The sequence below is a fragment of the Sinohyriopsis cumingii genome, chromosome 14 (genome assembly GCF_028554795.1).
Source record: "Sinohyriopsis cumingii isolate HCF-2022 chromosome 14, ASM2855479v2, whole genome shotgun sequence".
NCBI lineage: Eukaryota > Metazoa > Mollusca > Bivalvia > Unionida > Unionidae > Sinohyriopsis > Sinohyriopsis cumingii.
This window is the reverse complement of record NC_142974.1, coordinates 118,250,119-118,275,105: the sequence shown is the minus strand read 5'-3', so window position 1 is coordinate 118,275,105 and position 24,987 is coordinate 118,250,119. Positions and strand designations below refer to the sequence as shown.

Below are 24,987 nucleotides of genomic sequence, written 5' to 3'. Positions count from 1 at the left end.
AAGAATTTTTTGCTACCTTTGATTGGGAATGGAAAAATATATATATATATATATATATATATATATATATATATATATATATACTTTTAATTAATTGACACAAACATGCATAAATGTTCTTGAAATAAAAATCTGCAAAAGTTAATTTTTCTGAATATTTTGTTAGGTCATGGACATAGGCATGTTCTTGAAAACAATCCAAATGTTGTTTTTGTTGTTGTTTTTAAAAAATATTTTTGATAAGTTACAGCATCAATAACCATGTAAATAATTTGATTTCTTTCACTATATGATATACAAAATACAGCACGTAATCTTTTACTTATCCATATCTACATGGGAAATTTATGAAAATAATATTTCCTTTGCAGGCTGGATCAAGCATATGAAAGAACTGAAATTCAAATGGTAAAAAACAATGTTGAAAAAGCTACTAAATCTTTTAGAATATTTGGTAAGAGGATATACTGGCGGTTGAACAAAAATTACATGCAAGATAAGATATTGTTAAAGTTACATTGTGTGTGTGTGTGTGTGTGTGTGTATATATATATATATATATATATATATATATGGGTATGTTAATTTCTTCCTTTACATATGCAGAGTTCCTATTGTGTGGTGTTTTTCTTAACAATCACACCCTTTGCAAGAATGATTCAATTGGGTCTATTGTACTGTTAATGGCATTGCTCCCAGTTTTACAGTTAAATGGCCGTGGAAGCAGTACAAGGGTACCGCTGATTGACAATTCGCCCCGAGCACTTGATGCACAAAGTGCCTAATTAGAGGGGCACCTGCTAATTGGGTTATTGACACTGTGTACATTGCGCCACCATTCATTGCAGGTGTCGGATTCAATAAAGATAGGCTTGTATCATCTGCAGTGATGGCCAACGCTGTAAAGGACACTGCTGGAAATTCGATTGTTCCTCATGTACATTACTATAGTGGCATTTGCACACATCGATAATACAACATTGAATGATCTTGCATGAATTTATGTTGAGCTCGCTTCCCCCTTCAAATCGAATGGACTGAACTATGAATATCTTTCAACCTTGCATGGAGATTGCATATGAGGTTAGTTTGAATCAACACTCGAATAGCTGGGAGTAGAGTCGGCGTGGAGAAGTGTAGTTTACCTATATACATTGCAGCTATAGTGGTCTTTCTGCGTAAACTAACCCATTATTGAGCTGGGGACTGGTAAATACGTTTCACAGTTCTAGTAAGGGTACAGGTCACGCATTGGTAATTCAGTGCGACGAGGATCACGGCTGAACGAAGAAGTGGACAAATCCTTCGATTAAAAAAGCTGGTGAGGGTGAGAGCGTGTGTATTACCCCCTCCGAGGCTTAGAAATGACAATACCCCTTCCCATGTGAACTCAGTCGGGGGAGGAGAAGACATGGTGATTCCACTTGGGGGAAAGGAGAGTTTGAGATAACAGTACAGCATAGTAGGCTAGGCAACTATTTCTCAACTGAGTGACATAGTTATGTGTGCAGTGCATTGAAAGAACAGAACGGTGTGCTTGTCGTAGAGGCTATTTGGGCCGCGCCACCTCCACGTTGCGGAACAGAGGTGCTGCCGTCACGGGGTCGAGGTAAGTAACTAGGGCTAGAAGCGGTCGCTTGTGCTAAAGTTGATTCTGTATAGGATCGGGTGGGTGAGTTAGGACGAAAGAAAGATGAAAATCGTCAGGCGGTTGTTATATTTTATTTCGTGACATGCTTAAAGGTAGGTGTGTGTGTGTGTGTGTGTGTGTGTGATTTGCATTTTTAATGTAGCTTGAACAATTTTTCAATCATATCGTTACCATGTCTGCACTTAAAGGTAAGTAATGTTTAAACATGACATGTTAATTTATGGTGCATATTCTGCAGTACGTATAATGATTGGAAGTCCAAGAATCCAATAATAATGCTCCTATGGTGTACCGTTTTATTTCCTTTCACTAATTAATTAATTTTTATAGTGCGTCAAAGTCGATGGATATATTTTGCACATTTCAGTGACGAAGAGGACCATACAGACTGAATTAGTTGTTCGTAAAAAACAAGTTTTGTTCTAGAATTTAAAACAAGAGGAAGTTAAGATAAAACGTATAGAAATCGGTGACAGAAGGAATAAAACATTACACATAATCGATAGAACTGCATTTCTTAAAAACTATATACAATAAACAGCCTAAAAACAACGAATTTTTAACATTTTTTTTACAAGTGCTAATTTTGCACCTGTGTGGGGTTAAAAACGTTTTGATATAATTAAAAATGAATTGTATGGGTTTGATGATGGGGCAACATTCTAGTCATAAGAGAGTGAAACACTGGTTTCCATATTCACAGCTGTTACTCTATGCTTTCCATCGTAACTGGTACCTGATTTCTGATTTGAACATTATAGGGGTATACTTTCAGTACTACAAATGACATAGACTCAAATCGCCCATCACAAAATGTACTAGCAGATTAAGGTCTGTATTAACATTTTTGTACTGGCTTTAATTGTGTTTTACAAAACGTATCTCTTTATGTAACTTCAGATCATATCTAATTGAAAATTATTGTAAAAAAAAAATGGGAGGAACTTGAATCACTTTAACGTCATTTCATGTCACAAACATAACCTTTGCAGATATAGATCTCAGTAACCCATATTTCATGCATTTCTTTCAATACATCCATGCTTGCTTTTCAACATCAATTTGAGTGTCACTGTCGCCTATATGCTATAAGTATATATACCTTGTCAGTTATAACGTGTGTTAATTAACAATTGCTCTAGCTAGCTTGTTTTCTATCTAGCCCCACTGACCCAAATTCAAGAATAAAAGAAATCCCCGTCAGTAAATCATAGTACCAGATTGATGTCAATGGTGTTTGTTGAGAGCATCTGGCTTAACAGGAAATCATCCTGTCTGTGCAGGATTTTCCTGTTGTAGATCCTGTTTGGTCATTCGGTGGACACTGCATTATTTACCATACCATATGATTCTGAATAAACCACCACACACTCCATCTCCAACAAACAACCAGTCTTTAATGTATTTATTTACCCTGCTTTGTCTCCGTACATTGATTTCTCTAAGTTCCTTGTCATGAAACTAAAAACAATCTCTCATGTATACATGAAGCTTCCTGCTGTACTAATGTTTGAAAATGTAACCCAAAATACATTACAAACCAGAGATCTTTTCTCTTCACACACACACACGTGTGTGTGTGTGATTTTGTAAAGGACTTCACAAGTTGCACCTAATTAACTTGCATTTGCTGTTTAATAACAGTATAATTTGCGTCTATAATAATAAAGATTTTATCTTTTTTTAACCTTGTCATGTTTACTACCACTTTTCAGTTTGGCACTGTATAACCTGGATTGTGCTGATGTGCCTTAAAACCTATACACACCTACATACTCTCATACACATACATATACATACATATTTATATGTTGGTCTCTAAATGACCAATATTACTTTCAAGATCTCTTATTTTTAATGAAATGTTTGTGCATAAGCTGTCTTTATTGGTCTTGTTGTTTTACTGGCTTTATTGAAAGTAAAGATAGCAAATTTTTCGCAGAAGATATATTCAGCACCTTTGTAAGCCGTTTCTTGTAGTTGAGTGTCTTAAAGTTGGCTATTTAGTCCCATGGTAAGGTTTTTAGTACTTAACATTGATACGAGCGACAGGCAATCACGTGTACAATTTAGATATGCATGGGCCAACACTGAATATTGAATTCTTTGTTTATAATATCTTGTCATTTATTTCGGTTATTTACATATGTTAATAAATGTCTATTTATTGATTTTATAAACCGTTTCTGTTTAAAATTTTGTATTTGTGAATAAGTGAATTTATTTGTCTATATTTTCTGTTATCCTTAGTTTTGTGACATTACCATGCTTCTGTAATTTGCTTTGTCTTGTATGATTATCTATAACGACGGAATCTTGTCTTATCTTTGTATGTTTAGGTTATGGGAATTATCGAAAATGTCAGTGATGACTTTGCCCAGTGGTTGTGTTGAAATGGATAACACAGTGACTGAACTAGCAGTATTTGCACAGCAGTGCATTACCCCACATTTCTTCCGAGGTCTATAATTAGAATTGAGAACTCCTCCCCTTAACAGTACACTGTCGTTGTGCGGTATTATAATAATTGTACACGAGTATTATATTTGCAGTACACAAATAGGTTTGCCAGCAATGTAAGGGAGTACGGTGTGTGCTGTTTTACAGGGCTGGTTTAACATCTGTACAGCTTGGTTGTACAGATCAGGGGCAAGAGAGATCACTGGCCGTGGTACCGATGTGCACATGTTGAGTATGAATCATTCAACAATCTAGATAGATACATTCCAGCCTGGCCTAGTTTTTCTAAAACAAGCCGAGCTTTTACAACCGTACTGCCATTGGTGGGAGAATTTATTTGTTTTGGGTTACAACTGTTTCAAGAAAACTGCAAAGCCCCAAGCAGGGTAAGTAATTCAATTTCCCACTCTAGATATCGTTCTGTTTTCAGTGGACAGGTACACTAGTTAAAAATCCAGGTGAGATTTGACACCTCGCAAGGTAGCGCCGCATGGTGTATGTCAATTGATTTTTTCTTTAGTTTGATAAATATGTCATTGAAAGCCTTAACTGCTGCTATATGTGCAGTGACTTGTTCAAAATAAAATTACAGGTAAGGGCACCACGAGGGGAAATTATGTTGAGCAAGTCACCAACCGTTTATAATTTATCAGTCTACCCGTATGTATGTATGACCCGTATGTATGTATGTATGTGAATAAAAATAATCAATATACAGTCCATTTTACCAAGTTTACTTATCCGATGGACATCCTGGTGGCAGAGTGGTCTAAGGTGTTCACCTTTACAAATTACCACACATCCCACTTCTGTTTGCATAAATTTGAGTTTTAGTTCGACCAGCGGGACAGGAAAGCTGCCAGTGTCTTTCCAAGGGTTGACAGTTCTTTTATGGTTCTTCCTCCACCAGATATATTGTTCACTTGCATTTATATGCCAGCAAAGGCTGTAAGGTGACACCCAGCATCTACCTTTGATTTATTAACATACAGACCTAGGTACTTAATTTTTTAAGCTTAAGCCTGCACGGATCAACATGTAAAATTCATAGCCTGGTCTAGGGACAGAACAATTTACCCATTAGTGATGATGTCCCGGGGGGGGGGGTAAATTTGATCATAATACATAGTTGTAGGCATAATTTGTAACTTTTCAATAATAATAATAGTAATAATAATAATTTTATCAGGGTAGCACAAATACTACAAGAACTTCATTGTGGCTTTTAACTATTGATATATTTACAGGTAAAAATATATCCAGTGCAGCAGAGAAAGAAGTATCCTTCAAAATGGTATTATGGATTTATGGATACAAAATGGTATTATGGATTTATGGATACAAAATGGTATTATGGATTTTTGGATACAAAATGGTATTATGGATTTTTGGATACAAAATGGTATTATGGATTTATGGATACAAAATGGTATTATGGATTTATGGATACAAAATGGTATTATGGATTTATGGATACAAAATGGTATTATGGATTTTTGGATACATAGGCAACATAATATAGAATCCGCACCCAGAATATTGTGTACACAGGACATCCCTTTTTGCAAACATCTGTCTCTCTCTCTCACACACACACGCATACGAACCAAAAGTTGCCATTACCATTTTTATAGACATTATCTGGATTGCATCCATTGCAAGCATCCATGATGAAAGTAAGGCACTGATGATGCTTCTTGGACATTGTTAGACAAAAAGTTTGAATAAACATTGGACCAGGAAAAACCAATACAGTTTTGTACAGTTCAGATTTTGGGCTTGGGAAGAAGAACGTTATTAATGATCATACAGTGTATTAAAATACCTAATTTTGTTTTTGTATTGTTTGCCCTTTAATACTTTGATAGTAACCAGATATTCTTGGACATCATTTTGGCAAGTGATATGCTTCTAACTTTAATTCCTAAAAGTGTGATCTTTTCGGACATTTTTCAGTTCAACATTGTTAAAATGTATTGAGAATATAATGCATTGAGTTATGTCTTTGAGTGGTTATTTGAATCACTTTAGTTTGGTCTGAATTAATTAGCTTTTCATTAATTTTTTACCATTTGGGTAATGAGTCCAGCAAGAGCATTTCATTAGTTTTTCACCGTTTGGGTAATGAGTCCAACAAGAACATAATAAATAGAAATAGGGAATAAAAATAGAACCTTGATTGCATGGGGATAGGTTGCTTCTGTTTGCAGTTGTATTATATCTTAAATTTACCTAAAGATTTTGCCCTAGTGCTGTTGTGACCTAAGTGGTTATAGTGTTTGCCTCGGATGCAGGACTTCATGGGTTCAAACCCCGGCCAAGTTTTACATTGTACCGATATGCTAGAAAAATTGTTAAAGCATCGTTAAAAATCCAGGTCACACAGAGAGATTTTGTCCTTGTGAAGAGCAAGTTTACGTATGTATCCGAAGATTTTTCAGAGAGGTTTGGCACATAAATTCTCAGTTATGGCAACCGTCAACGAGGGAGTATACCGTATGTATTTGCATGCAAGTCAAGTGCAGCTGTAAACAGCACATACCCCTAATGCACCAGCAGATTTGGATCTCTGCAGTTTGGTAGATTCAGTAACCAATAAAACAAACAAGATGGACCATGATTTGCATGTGCATTATATGGTGGCAGATCAGGGTGTATGTTGTTTACAGTTTGACTCAAGGTTTCCTTGGAGGGGTCAGAGGTCAAATATACAAAAATTATTTTACTGTGGATTTTTTGATAATTGTTTTTTTTATACACAAAAAGCATGCATATGTAGCATTTTTAAAGACCATGTCATAAGACTCGTCTAAAACTGAAAGCTTCAGAGCGAACTTGCCCCATTTCATTCATGGAAAGGGGGGTGGGGATTGTTCAGAATATTGGAGTATGTTGTGATGTTAGAAAGGTAATGCAGTTGACAATTTTTTGCTCTTTCAATTGATGGCATGATGCCTAAAAATCAGCATGGATCCAGTCTTTACACATCGTAGAATGACACTCTAATGGGTTTCAAACTTTCTATTTTGTCAAATATACTTTATTTAGATAATAGCATATCAGCCTTAAAACAAATGATATTCAAATCCACCATTTCTCTGTTATGCTAATGTTCCTGGACAGGTAAAAAACAAATAAGTGTCATTTTCCTGAGTTGGTATTTTAAACATCTATACATGTTAATTGGCAAGGTAATTTGACATTTGATTCAAGCCAACAGAAACAAAAGGCATTATTAAAAATCGTTGCCATTCAGTTAGTTTTGTGATGCAAGACTCAAGATCTGTATATAAATCTAATGTAATTAAAGTAGGAATAAAAATATTGTTGAACAGTAGGCGTGATTTCTAAGAGCCCAAAGCAGCTGTGATTTCTATGACAGTCTAAAGAAAGAGTGATTTCTAAGACAGCTTAATGATATTTCAATACAGAATCCATAAATGTAATTACAAATGACGCAACTAAGGCAGTTGCTTTCGTTTTGCGGAATACCATTTTTGAAATAAATAATGCAAAGATTGTAACAGAAGCTTAAGGAATTGTACTCTTAGCATCAGAGAAATGCATACTTTACTCTTTAAAAGCAGAAGACTGGAAGATTTTTTAAAATTTTCATCATTTCTTATATGGTGTAGGTCATATAATTTTCATTCTTACCATTTTAAGTACAGTTCTTGTGGACTTGGTGATTTAATCTCAAAGTATATTATAGAATATAAACTAATTTTAGACATAACAGTAATCATAGACCAATTTTATTGACTCAAATTTGAGTTTGTAAGAGGGGCTGTCTCCAAACTTCATCATTCTTGTCGGCAAGGCTGTGAATCACAACTTACCTATTGTGAATTGGTAAGAGAGAAGCTATAAGGATTGGCAGCCAGTCTAGTTATATCCCTTACCTTGTCTGATAGAGAGCTGTAACCTAATTAATTTTCAGGAAAAAACATGATAGTCAATTGTTTTTTTTTTCCTTCTTTGATTTATGGATGCATTAATTGTACCCTTTGAGATTATCACTTTTTATGGATTTTTGGTAGTTAGACTCCAGGAATTTACAAATGTAATGAACAATGATCCATGTGTGGAAATAATAGGATCTCTTCCCAAATCCAGGAACTTGACTAGGGATACAAATGTCATCTTTTTATTAGTTTTTTTAAATATGAAACCATGAAAGTTGATACCTATAATGATACATGAATTCACCCTATGGAAAACATCTGGACTTGATTTGGAGAAAAGCGTAGCTTTACTTAAAAAAAAAAGTGCCGGTTAATGTCAGAAGTAAGCTCCAGCACTTGTGTCGTTGCAGTTTTATCCAGTCTGCTGCCAGTGTCTGACTTTTTTGCTGCATTTTTCATTTCACAGTGCAACCATTGTGTGAAAAGTAATGGAATTTGGTCTGAATATATAAAGAGTCGCTGTCTTACAAAACAACCCATTCTGCACAGAAAATGTATACAGGGACCCCTGTCTTTTAATTTTAGTCCTCCATTTTGGACAGAAAAAATGGAATTATAAAAGGACTGCTCCCATTTTAGAGGGGATCAGATGGTAAAACTATAGAGTTAGAAAAGGTGTACAGCCTTTATAACCACTGTATTAATAATTATGAATTGAGTTTGAACAATACATTTCAGAAGGACTGTGCTGGAATTTTGTTTTTAATATTTAGAAGTACTGGCCATAGACCAGAAGAGTTTTTCATGATGAACTATTGTTAGACATATTTCTTCCATCTGTCTGTTAGCACAAGTTTGTTAACATTACTCCTCCTAAACTACTTGGAGGATTGCCATGAAATTTTATACATACATTCATCCCTCGGTCTAGTTGGTTCTAGATGAAAATAGTGCTGTTCACACATCCATTATAAACACCATCACAGCCATCTTGAAAATCTTGTTGTTGCAATTTCAGATGATTGGATGTTATCGCTAAAGAATGTCATAGTTGGTTTCATCACTAAGTTGCTAAAAGGAAGAAATGGTCTTGAATTCATGGAAATTCTTTTTACAGTAGAGTGTCATTCCCTTCAGGGGACTCTTGGTCTTATCTGCATTGAATATATTAAAGCAGAACAATTATTTTTCATATATCTAAAATCTATCATTAATCAGAAGACAAATATCAAGTTTCTTGTGAAGGTTTATAAATGACACTGAAGAAACTACAAGATCCTATATTGGAAGCTATCTTTATAGACTGGTTAGAAACTATATTGAAGGTGCCAGTAGTCTGCATTTTGTAAATCAACAAATCAAAAGTAAGTCATGCTGCTCCAAATGATGTAATCGTTAGGTTATGATGTCACTGAGAATATAACACTTTTTAACTAGTAGGACTGTAGAACTATGAACTTGCAAGGTGGGTAGGGGTTGAGGAGAGAATCAGACTTTAAATGATCTCTCTTAAAAATGGATGAAAAGTAAAAAATCTTATGCTACACAATTTTAATAATTTTACAGTCTTTCAAAAGAAATTGATCAAGTTAACAAAGCATTTAAGAGACCATGGGAACCTTAAAAATTGTATGACCTGTTGTAAATTGATTGTGGGGGCTTGTCTTTTGTGGAAAGTAATACATATCATACATACTTGTGTACAAGTCAGGTCCAATTATAGACAACATAGACCTTGAACTACCATTGCATAATGTGCTGGTAGATCAGGGTTTGTGTTGTCTGTTTTCCTGTTACTTTCACCCGACTTTATAGACACTGTTGAAGTTTATATAGGTTTTGTATGCTTGGATAGTTTCAAATAATGCAATGTTGTCTTGAGTGCGATCACGAATGGCAGTCAGAATTTTTCACATGAAGAGATATTGCATCGTTTCCACTTGCATTGTATTGACAAGCGGAACTATTATATATGCAAAATATGTCATCCAAAATGAAGAGACGGCAAACATAATAAGAAGTTGACAAGTTCATATATATTTCATATTGCCAAACCTGTCACTGACAAATTATTTAGAATAATCAACATAAATTGTAATTCATAGCCTTGCAATCAGTTATACATTTCTTTTTGAATTGCAATTGGATCTGTTTCTCATTCTTACTTGGTGTACAAATTAATGACATGTTCTGCTGTTAGAGGAAATATTAATATTTCAAGTATGCCAGGAATTATGTGCCTTCGTGGAACGATTAACTGAGGCAAAAGTCTTGGCCAATATCAAATGCTTGGTGGACTCTTGAAAATCTTGGTGGACTCGGTGGACTCTTGAAAATCTTGGTGGACTTGGTGGACTCTTGAAAATCTTGGTTGACTCAGTGGACTCTTGAAAATCTTGGTGGACACGGTGGACTCTCGAAAATCTTGTTGGACTCTTGAAAATTGCAATGGACAAGTGAGTAATCTTAGATTACAACCTACATCTACATAGAAAGTACCTGCTTAATGGGGTTTGTAAAAAGAAGGTATCAGAAAGGAACTCTTGCTTTTGAAAATATATCCAAATTGAAATAGGTAAAAATAGCCACTCATTTTTGGATGCCTTCATGTACATCTTGCACAAAGAAAGGTTGCCCATATAGTTGCCACACAACTCCAAGTGGCATGATCAAAGCCATTAGTGCCATGGGTGAGGGCTGTTCCTTACAGGTATCAGTTTCAAATCCTCCACCGTGTGTGCTTTCAAGATATTAAAGTTATAACATCAGTGTTTTCAAAAACTTCACGTTTCTATTCTCATCAGATAGCACCCAAATGAATTCCAATCCTCACTAGAGCTGATTTGTTTCATTGGTATCATGGCATGAAACGGGTTAATCATTCTAATTCACAATAGGTCAATGTAAGTAGATTCAAATGAATGGAGATCCAGTATTTTAGCCACAGGCCAAATGACTATCTAGGATAGTGCAGCACACAAAGACTGATTACTTTGACCTACAGATTAGGTTTGGAAATGAAGGAGTGGAGAAATGTTCGGTGTGTTAAAGTATGTAAGTGAATTCATTATGGCAAGTCCATGGTGATGATATGACAAGCATCAAAATAGGTCAGGAGCTGATATAGTTTATGGGTTGTTTCATGATTTTTATCAGTTTATATTTTGATGGAAGATTTTTTTTGTCTCACCTTTTTCCAAGGAAAAATGCAGATGTATGATGTCATATGTCAACAGTATCAACTTGTTAATAATTTTATGCAAGCCAGTGTTTGAAGAATCTGAAAGGGCATTTATTTGAAAAAGGTGAGATATAACATTTTTAAACATTTTTCTCGGTTATTGATGCAGCTGCGTACAAAGCGTTGAATAGTATAGTTATATATTAATAAACGCTGTCACATAATTTGGTTTTAAAATATTGATAGAACAAACTGAATTGACTGTAATCTTCCAATGCATCAGGCAACAGCCGATCATAACCTGCTGTCTTCAGATTTGTGTTCTTCATTTATAGTAGTAGGAAGGGTAATAGAGATTGCCGTCATAAGTGCATCCATCCTAGTTCCATTTTAGCACGATGTACAACAACTACTAAACTTAGAGATATGAAACTTAAAACTACTTCATCGTAGGTAGATGACCCAGTTAGATATTTGGGCTGTTATGGCAATTTGTTAGCTTTTTTTTCTTTTTCCTCTCACTCTTTTGAATGAGCATTTAATTATTTTAAAAAAAAGCTTAGTTGCACAAACAAGCAAACAATGCTCAAAGTAAACAGGTGATAATTTACAAATATGTAGATGAGCTCATGAGAGTTTAGGCTATTGTACTTAGGATTTGGATTTTGTTTGGGTTTACTTATTTAAATTTTACGGCTGTGAACTTTTTTGTCCTAAAGTGGGGGCATTACATGTTTTTTAAAGATAAATCTTGATCAGTATGTGAAATGGGGAGGATAAAGACTGCCCCTGGGGATAGATGTCAGTTGGGTATGTGCATTTGTCTTTTTTTTTGCCCAAGGATATATTCTTATAGTGCGTGGATCTTCACAGTTTTGAACATAAGTTAAGCTGTCAGATCCATCAGCGATCAGCGAACGGATTTGGCTCGTTGGACTCGACTACGTCATAAATGTAGATATATTTTGGGATATCAAATTCCATGGATCATACAGCTTTGAATATGCATAAATTGATGGATGTACCTTGAAAACTACATGAATTAAAATTTAGAAAAACCTTTTTGCTTTACGAATAAAAAAATCCTTGAAATTGTTGAAAAACTACTTGCAGTTTGATAAAGTCTTAAATTTAAATGAGAAAAAGCGAACATTAAAACTAAATAAATTGCAGTACTTGTTTAAATTTGCATTATCTACATATGAGATAAAATTGGGTGGATTAAATGACACATAATACCCAGTACCTTACAAAGTAACATGAAAAGAGTTCAGTCTCTATAAAACAAAATAACCTTGAAACTTTGGAGGTCATTGAAAAGGTATTGAAAAAAGATTTTGAGATCTGTACAAATTATGATTTTGAGTTTACACTCATAGGGCTATGACTGATTTGAATTTACACACATAGGGCTATGATTGATTTGAGTTTACAATCATATGGCTATGTTTGATTTGAGTTTACATTCATAGGACTATGATTGATTTGAGTATACAGTCATAGGGCTATGATTGATTTGAGTTTACCCTCATAGGGCTATGACTGATTTCAGATTACACTGATAAGACTATGATTCTATGATTGATTTGAGTCTACACTCATAGGGCTATGATTGATTTGAGTTTACACTCATAGGGCTATGATTGATTTGAGTTTACATTCATAGGGCTATGATTGATTAGAGTTTACACTTGTAAGGCTATGATTGATTTGAGTCTACACTCTTAGGGCTATGACTGATTTGAGTTTACCCTCATAGGGCTATGATTGATTTGAGTTTACACTCATAGGGCTATGATTGATTTGAGTTTACACTCATAGGGCTATGATTGATTTGAGTCTACACTCTTAGGGCTATGATTGATTTGAGTTTACCCTCATAGGGCTATGATTGATTTGAGATTACACTGATAGGACTATGATTCTATGATTGATTTGAGTCTACACTCATAGGGCTATGATTGATTTGAGTTTACACTCATAGGGCTATGATTGATTTGAGTTTACATTCATAGGGCTATGATTGATTTGAGTTTACCCTCATAGGGCTATGATTGATTTGAGATTACACTGATAGGACTATGATTCTATGATTGATTTGAGTCTACACTCTTAGGGCTATGACTGATTTGAGTTTACCCTCATAGGGCTATGATTGATTTGAGTTTACACTCATAGGGCTATGATTGATTTGAGTTTACACTCATAGGGCTATGATTGATTTGAGTCTACACTCTTAGGGCTATGATTGATTTGAGTTTACCCTCATAGGGCTATGATTGATTTGAGTTTACACTCATAGGGCTATGATTGATTTGAGTTTACATTCATAGGGCTATGATTGATTAGAGTTTACACTTGTAAGGCTATGATTGATTTGAGTCTACACTCTTAGGGCTATGACTGATTTGAGCCTACACTCATAGGGCTATGACTGATTTGAGTCTACACTCATAGGGCTATGACTGATTTGAGTCTACACTCATAGGGCTATGATTGATTTGAGTCTACAGTCATAGGGTTATGACTGATCAGTTTTTACCTTGAAAGGTGTAGTAGATATATAATATTACTATCATTCATGCCTACATTCTGGTTGACTATCTTTGAAACCATTTGGATAATTACCATATATACTCAATTATAAGTCCAGTCTAACTGCATAAATCCACATCTGTCTGCAGCACATCTGCCTGCAGATCTTGGTCTTTGCACATTACACAATGCTAGATTGGGGTTGATGTTTTTTGCGGTTGGATTCGAGTTATGGATATAAAGTATGTCCATATATGGGTCTTGTTGTTGACCATAGGAATGCTGTAACACCGCATTTTTGAACTAGTCTTTTTCATATTGGCAGGGGCATCTGTGTCATATGGACACATTTCAGGCATATACGTGAAGACCATACATATCTTTTACATGGACACTTTCTTCACAGAACTGATGTTCTTTTTACTGCTGAAAAATACCACTTTAGAATTTTAAAAAAATTGGGCAAATATGTTATTTTTTCTTTATTTGTTTTCCAGTACCATGAGCCACACCTTTACAAAAATCACTAGGAAGATTGTATTAGAAACCATTAACAGTAGATTTAGTGCCCCTAATTTTGAGTTGCTATGCAACCTGAGTCCAGAAGGCTTCAAACATAGAGATTTGAAACCCTTTTAATCAGAAGGGAAAGATGAACTTACCATAGTGTTATTATTATGCAGGATCAGAGCAGAAATTCCATTGGATCAGTTGGTTTTTGGCCAGGCTTTTTTTAGCAGTTTGTAACCCAAGTTTACAAATGTTTGATCTTCAAGGCTTTTGGCATTTACTGTATGTACTTACATAAAAGTTGGACCCATCTGCAATCTGCATATTGACACTGTTGTTGTTGTTCTTGTAGGGTTTAAAGCCATTTTTCAACACACGATAGGCTATGCATGGTGGCCAGTATTAAAGGTGGAGGAAAAACCCGGAAAACCCCGGAAAGAACCCCCAACCCACGAGAAGCTACTAGCAAGCTTTCTCACATACCCACATTAGCCGAATCTGAGACTCGAACCCACGCAGACAGAGGTGCATTGACCCTGTATTGCCTTTTTTAGCAGTTTGTAACCCAAGTTTATAAATGTTTGATCTTCAAGGCTTTTGGCATTTACTGTATGTACTTACATAAAAGTTGGACCCATCTGCAATCTGCATATTGACACTGTTGTTGTTGTTCTTGTAGGGTTTAACGCCATTTTTCAACACATGATAGGCTATGCATGGTAGCCAGTAATAATGGTGGAGGAAAAACCTGGAAAACCCCGGAAAGAACCCCCAACCACGAGAAGCTACTAGCAAGCTTTCTCACATACCCACATTAGCCAAATCCGAGACTCGAACCCACGCAGACAGAGGTGCATTGACCCTGTATTGCTTTTTTTAGCAGTTTGTAACCCAAGTTTACAAATGTTTGATCTTCAAAGCTTTTGGCATTTGCTGTCAGTACTCGTATAAAAGTCGGACCCATCTGCAATCGGCATTGACTCTGTATTGAATGCAGATAAAAGCCTTCCTTTATGTTATCACTGTCATTTTTAGAAAGTTCAGGAAAAATGGTCAGCTACTATATTTATTTAACGTTTTGTTGTGACAAAATTAGTTGTCATGTGAAAACGGCTAGGTAGGCACCATCGGGTAACCTTCAGAATCATAATTCCTTAAGTAGAAAACGTTTTACATTCTTTATAATTACAGTTGTCCCTTATCAAAAGAAGCAAAACCTTATTAAGACAGCTTTGTGCAGTACTAAAATAATGTGATATTTTAACTGGCATATATACTAAAGTGTAATATATGTACTACTTGCATCTGTATTGGGTCCCACTTCAAACAAGAACCCTGATCTCCAGATGCTTAGTGTGCCAGCAGATCAGGATCTGTAGTGTTTCTTACACTTACTACTTTTAGCAAACCACATAGATCAATATATCTCAGGGCATTGTGCGATCTGAGTCTGTGCTGTTTGTATGACCTATAAGCAAGTATAGACAATATTTTTTCAGAGAAATAGGCATTTCATTTTATAAAGCCAGTTCTCCAAAGTAAAAGGTTTGGCTTGGTAAGATCACTGTACCTTGATTCACGCAAACGTAATTTAATTTACAGCATAACAACCTTTTTATTCTGAGAATGCCAGCTCCTACATTAAGTTGCCATTTTAATCCTGAGAATGCCAGTTCCCACATACATTTGCCATCTTGATTCTGAGACTGCCAGGTCCTACACCATGTTGCCATCTTAAGATTAGCCCCTTACCTGGTTTACATTTAAAGGGATCAGTCCAATGAAATTGACGACTTTCATTTAAAGGGATTAGTCTAATGCATGACATGGCTTACATACTTTTTAAAGGGATCAGTCCAATGCATTACTGGGATGGGGGTGGGTTACATCCTATTTAAGGGCTGGGATCAGTCCAATGCAGTCAACCTCAGATAATTTAGTATTCTATTATGTGTAATGCATTATTCTTGCTGAACATTCTATTTGTGTAATGTAGTATTCTTGCTGAACATTCTATTTGTGTAATGTATTATTCTTGATAAATATTCTATTATTTGTGTAATATAGTATTCTTGCTGAACATTCTATTTGTGTAATGTATTATTCTTGCTGAACATTCTATTTGTGTAATGTATTATTCTTGCTGGACATTCTATTTGTGTAATGTATTATTCTTGCTGAACATTCTATTTGTGTAATGTAGCATTCTTGATAAATATTCTATTATTTGCGTAATATAGTATTCTATTTCTGTAATGTAGTATTCTATTTCTGTAATGTAGTATTCTATTTCTGTAATTTAGTTTTCTTGCTAAATTTGTGATCATGTTACCTTGTGATTTATAGTTTTCTTCTTGCCCTACTCAAGGTTATCTTTATAGTCTTGTTGGCTGTTTGAAAATTTGCCCACATTTTTGCTGCAGTAAACATGTCAGATCTCACTCTACTTCTGCATGGCATCAGGGCAAACCATGCATAGAGAATGAGGCAATATTTGTCAAGCTCCATTGTTGGTTGAATTTCTACACCCCATAACCTTTTGGGTTTATGTTGGATTCTCGCTCTCTCTCTCTGCTGTCGTGTCTGTCCATCTGTCACTTGGATCTTGTGACCTGAACTCGATCAGCATCAGCCAAAGAAAAAAATGATGATTTGAATGTGAAGTTTGGTAACTCTTTAAATGTGTTCTGATTGAACATGATTGTTTTGTTTATTGGTGGGGGTGGGGGTGAGTCTATTTCAGTATTAGTTGAATGACAGTAAGATTACTTTGAGTTGGGTATTTGAATTTCAGGGGATTTGTATTTTTTTTTTAAATAACGGCACATTTAACACATTTCTCCTTTATTTTACTGACACTCTGGATTCAAAATCTTGATTTCTATTTTATTTTTTTCTCGTTCTCAGTTGTTACTCTGAATTCGAATGCTCTGATGGCCTAGTGGTTAGAGTGTTTGCCTCGGATGCGGGAGGTCGTGGGTTTGATCCCTGGCAGTCATACCAAAGACTTATAAAAATGGTACTAACAACTGCCTTGCTTGGTGCTCAGCATTAAGAGGTCAGTGTTAGGACTGATCGACAAGGTGTCATGATAATGTGACTAGGTGGGACTTCATGCTACATGTCTGTGGCATGATACCCCAGTGCTAGACATCACTATAAACTGCCACACTGCAGACATTGTAGCTATATGACTGAAAATGTTAAAAATCCAAATTGCACATATGCACACACACACACACACACACACACACACACACTTACTCTAATTTCACCATTACTTTATTGTTGCTCCTTGTTCTTACACTAAATTCTCCTTCACTGTATTGTTGCTGATTTCTCATTGCTTTTTTCTCGCTCCAATTATGGTTGTCATCTCAGTGATGAAAAACCTGTAGGGTGAGCCCGTAGTATTAAAATAATACACATTTCAAGGTATGGTATAAATAACCAGGTAAGTGAGATACTGTTGCCACAATTTGCTTCACAATCTGTTGATGTAGTTGATGATGTATAAGGTAGAAGTGAAGACTATGGCACAATTAGTTTCAAATGTTTATGTATTCATAAAACCGTTACATGGAAACATAACGGTGACCAGCTGTCAAAAGTTTATATTGTATGTCTTGGTCTGCAATGATACAGTGTACTGAAGATTAGCCAAGTTCAGCCAACATAGCTTTTTACCTGGCAAGTTTTCAACTTCGTACAACTTGCCATACTAGTATCTTATCTGCAGTGCATGCTGGGTTGGAGGAATGTACTTATTTGTGCAAGTGTTCAGTGAAAAATTTATCAAAGGTATACTGTACCGGAACATTCTACCAGTGTAATTAGGCTGTGATACAGTTTAGCATTGTACAGTACAGGGAGGAGAATGTGACCCCTGCTTGCTAATTTTTGAATGCGACACATACTTGATGATTTTTGCCAATTTATGTTTGCAGGTTGAATCATTTTGCCTCTTTCTGTGGAATTTGAGAGTACCAAGAAAGTGTTATCACTTTGATCTTTGGATTATAGAACTTGTTGATACAAACATAAAGATTAGCCATTCTCAATTTACATTCAATTCTTCTATCATATAATCTTGCTTAGAAGTCAGGGCAGATTGCACAGACTCAGATCTGCCATTACATAATGTACCCACAGATCTGGATCTATCCAGTTTTATGGAGTAATGAGTAGGACAAACAGACCCTGATCTACTGATGCAAAAAGAGAGGGCAAATCAGAGTCAGTATTGTTTGCTTTTGGATCCACCTTGTTAATAGAGTATGTATATACAATATCCTTGGGTACTTGTGTAAGGAACTTGATTTTCAGTAATATCAGAGCTGTGCATTTAAGAAACTAATGTTAGAAGCATATGGACAGAGTCATAAACTGCCCTAATGTGTGTATGTACATGCTTAAAGAGTTAGCTCCCATTGTATCTAGAGTGCTCTCCATTTTGGAAATCACTTTTTTCCCCCATTATGGTTTTGAGAGTTAAAAAGCATCAAAGGTTCATTCTTGCTTTGTTTTTTAACATACAGTTCAGTGGTAATAAACACAGTTGGCATACACAGGGTTGGGGAGTGCAATATAAGTGTGAAGTTCAAGGTCTGTTTACCATCTGCATCCTTCCATATGTGCTTTAAAAATGGATATTTGCAAGCAAATAAAATAGAAAGAAATGTGCATGTATCAAGTCCCTACAGTAATACATATATATATATATATATATATATATATATATATATATATATATATATATATATATATTGGGAATGTTTCCAAAAAATTCAGTTTTGGTCTCAAAATTTCTTATTGAATAATATATATGCTCTCTAGTATTTTTAAAAGCACAGAAACAGATTTTCTCGAATTGGGCATGACAACACTGTCATCATAGGATTGTTGTTATTATTTGTACTGAATACTTCAACGCATGACAGCATTGTCCCTGATTTTCTGCACCTAAATTGAATGCCAGTCAAGTTAGGTTTGTTGGTTACAATTAGGTGGAGGTTGGTTTTACAAAGTGTTATAGCTGTCAGTTGAAGAAACATTTTGATATAAAAGTACATAATTTTGTTTACATCGGCCTGACAGTGAGTTTAAACAGCTTGTACAAGTGCCAAATAGGATAAATGTACAGTTGGTGTGACTGGTTGTATGCATTTTTTGGGCAAGGGTGCATGTATGTTGGATGACAAATGTTCCTGATTTAGATGCCATATGGTATAGTTTATAGTGTTATATTTTATATAGTTTATAATGTTATATTTTATATAGTTTATAGTGTTTGATTTTATATAGTTTATAGTGTTATATTTTATATAGTTTATAGTGTTTGATTTTATATAGTTTATAGTGTTTGATTTTATATAGTTTCTAGTGTTATATTTTATATAGTTTATAGTGTTATATTTTATATAGTTTATAATGTTATATTTTATAAAGTTTATAGTGTTTGATTTTATATAGTTTGTAGTGTTATATTTTCACATAAATCATAATACATCTTTTTATTTATTCAACCCTCTCTGCAGTTAGATGAATGATTATGGAATAGAGTCATAGTAACTCAGTTGGTCTCATTATCTCTTATGGGTCACTAGTTCAGTACAAATTGCTGAATAACGGGGATAATATTTAGCAAATATATTATACTTTTAAAATTTTAATAGCAAAGAATAATGTGCCCCCACATTTCAAAATTCCTGGATCCTTGCCTACCAAAGTTCAGAGGAATATGATATTTACTGACCTATTTATTAGTTCTGCTTTATTAATCTTTTTTTAGGTGACAGTCCTATCAAACAATCACCTGCTGATAAAAAAGGGTAATTTGGTTTAGATAAGGAGTATAATGAAGAATATTTTTTTTCTTGACTAATTGGTATGGGTAAAACTAGTTTTCATTGAGTTTATTAAAAAAAAGCATTGAATTTGACTTGATCAAGTGCTGAATTTCATCTAAGTTTTAAAATATTTTTGCCTACATAATCAGTTTAACAAAAGATCTTGTAACTGTCAATGTAAACTAAATTTGGTGCCCAACAGTATTTTTATAACATGCTGTATTAAACATGTGCACTCTCTCTCTCTTTATATATATATATATATATATATATATATATATATATATATATATATATATATATATGGGGGCCCCGAGTGGCCGAGTGGTCAAAAGCACTCTTCGTTATGGATCACTGCCATCTCACCTCTTTTTGTGTGGGTTCGAGTCTCAGATTCGGCTAATGTGGGTATGTGAGAAAGCTTGCCAGCAGCGTCTCATGGGTCGTTGGTTCTTTCTGTTATTTGCCTTCTCCACTTTAGTTGAAAGTGTGGTGTACAGATCGGGTGTTGACTCTGATGTTGAAAATATACTGCCATATTGTTTTTAATTTTTTTGCAAGTATATTGGTATTTTAATATCTTTAACTTTGTTAAAAGTATCCTGGTATTTTACGATCTTTAATTTTTTTTTGTGCACTGGCATATTCTGCTTTGTTGTCTTCATATTCCCATCATTGATATCCACCTTAAATTTGGCAGATGGTCCTTTTTAAACTTATTTTCTTCAGGTTTCTTGGGGTGGGGGTGGGTAAAATGGACATGCTTTATGAAATTAAATGGCTGTTTCTTTTTAGTACACTGATACACATAGACCAAATTAAATGGCTGTTTCTTTGTAGTACATTGATACACACAGACCAAATTAAATGGCTGTTTCTTTTTAGTACACTGATACACACAGACCAAATTAAATGGCTGTTTCTTTTTAGTACACTGATACACACAGACCAAATTCAGTGGCTATTTCTTTGTAGTACACTGATACACACAGACCAAATTCAATGGCTATTTCTTTGTAGTACACTGATACATACAGATCAAATTAAATGGCTGTTTCTTTGTAGTACACTGATACACACAGACCAAATTCAATGGCTGTTTCTTTGTAGTACACTGATACACACAGACCAAATTAAATGGCTGTTTCTTTGTAGTACACTGATACACACAGACCAAATTAAATGGCTGTTTCTTTTTAGTACACTGATACACACAGACCAAATTAAATGGCTGTTTCTTTTTAGTACACCGATACACACAGACCAAATTAAATGGCTGTTTCTTTTTAGTACACCGATACACACAGACCAAATTAAATGGCTGTTTCTTTGTAGTACACTGATACACACAGACCAAATTAAATGGCTGTTTCTTTGTAGTACACTGATACACACAGACCAAATTCAATGACTATTTCTTTGTAGTACACTGATACTGACAGACCAAATTCAATGACTATGTCTTTGTTGTATGCTGATACAGAGCTTTTGAAACTTGTAAGGAAGATTTAGCAATTTTAGCATATTTTTACCTTCATATGTGTCCAAGACCATTTAAAGTAGCTTTTATGCATTTACTTCTGCTACTCTGATTTAATATTCCCAAGAAAGGGTCTTAATGTAGACAGGTGTGGGACAAAGGACCCTGTCACTAATTGCCCACAAATAAGCTATTCAAAAATCATAAAATTTGCACAGTTGGAGATCATAGACTCAACATATCAAATACACAAAGAAAATGGGTATCTAGGCAATGATTTTTTTCTCAGTAAGACGGTTGTTGAGATCACATCAATTATCCACAATGGAAATCTGAGGGTCTTCTTTACATCTTTACAAATTGCTAAATATCTTAATAACTCTTGTGTTTTTTTCATTGAATTTCTAATTTACTTTCTGGGGACCATTAATGATGTTTATTAAAATTGTTTATGAATTGTTCTGGTTCGTTATTTAATACGCATCTGCAGCCACATCTTGTTACTTTTAACTTCTTCTAGAACTCGTATTTGTATGATACACTACGGCAAAGTGATGTCACATTGATGCATTATGCATTGATTATAAATTTCATTGTATGTTTCAGTGTAAAAGAACTTTGAGCTTACACACACACACACACACACACAAACACACACACACACACACAATCACATGCTTCAGCCAATGTGGGTATGTGAGAAAGCTTGCCAGTAGCTTCTCGTGGGTTGGTGGTTCTTCCCGGGGTTTTCCCGGGTTCTTCCTCCACCATTAATACTGGCCGCCATGCATAGCCTATCGTGTGCTGAAATATGGCGTTAAACCGAACAACAACAACAACAATCACATACACGCACTTGTCACCAATATCAGTTCATTTACATAACAGAATTTTCAGTTTCATTTTAAATTTAAAATTTGTCCATATTTTGCTGTGGATGTTCTAGTTAAGAATTGTTGCTTTAAGCATTGTCAACTAGAATCTCAAGAGCAGTGGACAGTGTCCCTCACCCTCCAGATCTGAGGTCACACCATTTTAAATGGAATAAGTAAAATTGTAGTACATGATGCACTAGAAGTGCTAAAGAGATGAGATAATCTTGTTTGCTCTGACAGTTTTACTACTTTGTCATATATACCTTGACACTTACATTATTGTAATAAACATACTTTCATCTAATGAAGTAACTTGTGAAAATATTAACATACATAAATATATGACTATCGCTGAAGAGATGCCACGTAGAATTTTCCTTTCCGGATCATGCTTTCATTTAACTGTACTGTTCACTCTTATTATAATAAATGCTCATGTTTTCTTAATTACTTTCCTTTTCAGAGTAAATAAATTAATTAAATCTTTAATCAAATGACAAATTATGTATTTGCATAAATTAGTCTCTTTTACAATTAAGCAAAAGAATTGAGCAGCTTGGTGTACTTTTACACAACTTGAATGTTTTCATTGCCAGATTCATTATTCAAGATGCCACAGGGGCAGAGTGGTCAAACGCCCTCGCCTTTACCGCTCATGCCATCTCACCTCTGTCCAAGTCTCTGGCTTGGCTATTGTGGGTATGTGAGAAACCTGCCAGTAGCTTCCCATGGGTCATTGGTTCTTACTAAGGTCTTCCCATGTTCTTCCTCCACCAGTTATACTGGCTGCCATACACAGTCTATCATGTGCTGAGAAATGGCGTTAAACCCCAAAATATAAACAACATTACTTGAAATGGATTCATTGTCATCTTAATTGTTTATTGCCTTCAGTGACTTTGGCCACTGATAACATAGTTGTAGCAGAACATCTGCTAAAGAAAAGTTGTAGACAAAGATTTTATAAAAAAAAATTACAGATTAAAAAAAGTATTCTCAAAGGGGTGCACAGGTCAAGATTTGGGAGACATAGGACAAAAAAGTTGCAGGAAACTGGTGACCCTTTGCTGTATGTGTACCACTGCATGGACTTAAAATGGAGCAAATGGTACAGAACCAAACCATGCAAGCCACCAACCTCCTACAATATGCACATCTTATGCATTAAACCTTCATATTTATTAATGGCATCATGAAAAGTATCTGGATTTACTAATGGCATCATGAAAAGTATCTGGATTTACTAATGGTATCATGAAAAGTATCTGGATTTACTAATGGTATCATGAAAAGTATCTGGATTTACTAATGGTATCATGAAAAGTATCTGGATTTACTAATGGCATCATGAAAAGTATCTGGATTTACTAATGGTATCATGAAAAGTATCTGGATTTACTAGTGGTATCATGAAAAGTATCTGGATTTACTAGTGGTATCATGAAACGTATCTGGATTGGATTGCTATAAATCATAAGCAGTAGGCTTCATCCAAACTGGGGGCCTAAAACAGGGTAATTAGTGGAGAATTATGGGTTAGCGACCACCAGCTATTTGCATTTGCGCACATATAATTTTACGTGGTGTTTTTCTGCTGCAAGTTTAAAATACTTCCATGTATTTACACTAGCACAGGGTCTTTAGATGGGTAAAGATGGTATAGCCTAAGGCCTTTAAATGGGTAGACATGGTATATAGTACAGGGCCTTTAAATGGGTAGGCATGGTATATAGTACAGGGCCTTCAATTGGGTAAACAGGCTAAATGGTGCAGGGCCTAGGGCCTTTAAATGAGTAAAGATGGTGTAACACAGTGACTTTAAATGTTTAAAGATGCTACAACACAGTGACTTTAAATGTTTAAAGATGCTACAACACAGTGACTTTAAATATTTAAAGATGGTGTAGGACAGGGCCTCTAAATTATTCAATATGCTAGAACACAGTGGCTTTAAATGGGTAAATATCGTTTAGCACATGGCCTTTAAATGGGTAAGATGGTGTAATACAGGGCCTTTAAATGTTTAAAGATGCTACAACACAGTGACTTTAAATATTTAAAGATGGTGTAGGACAGGGTCTCTAAATTATTAAATATGCTCGAACACAGTGGCTTTAAATGGGTAAAAATGGTTTAGCATAGGGCTTTTAAATGGGTAAAGATGGTGTAACACAGGGCCTTTAAATGGGTAAAGATGGTGTAACACAGGGCTTTTAAATGGGTAAAGATGGTGTAACACAGGGCCTTTAAATGGGTAGACATGGTGTAGTTGAAAGTTGCTGCAGCTGAACCAGCAGCATCTATTGATTATTTCTGTGAGCTGTTTCTTACTACTCAGTTACATACTTACATTTAGTCCACAGCAGCTGGTCTACAGCATACAATTAAATATCTGGCAGGGTGCTCAAATTTAGTTTGTTACCATCAGTAATCTACATTCCTTCTTTCCACAGATTACAGCACACACAGGGGGCCAACATTAAGGGAAAACTTAAAGGTTCATTTTCACCCTCCCATTTTGCACTTATCATTTATTGATAT

General features: G+C 35.1%; 1 protein-coding gene across 2 annotated transcripts in view; it reads left to right on the top strand.

Moving 5' to 3' along the window:
- Nucleotides 1-922: 922 nt before the first annotated feature.
- Nucleotides 923-24,987, top strand: part of LOC149784694 (uncharacterized) — a 114,450-nt gene continuing 90,385 nt past the window's right edge. Inside the window, exon 1 of one of the 2 annotated variants that reach the window (XM_089932731.1) lies at nucleotides 923-1,609. The gene's annotated coding sequence lies outside the window, so the exon portion shown is untranslated. Of the gene's footprint in view, nucleotides 1,610-4,213; nucleotides 4,498-24,987 lie in introns of those variants that run through there. The other variant, XM_089932732.1, reaches the window with a different exon arrangement.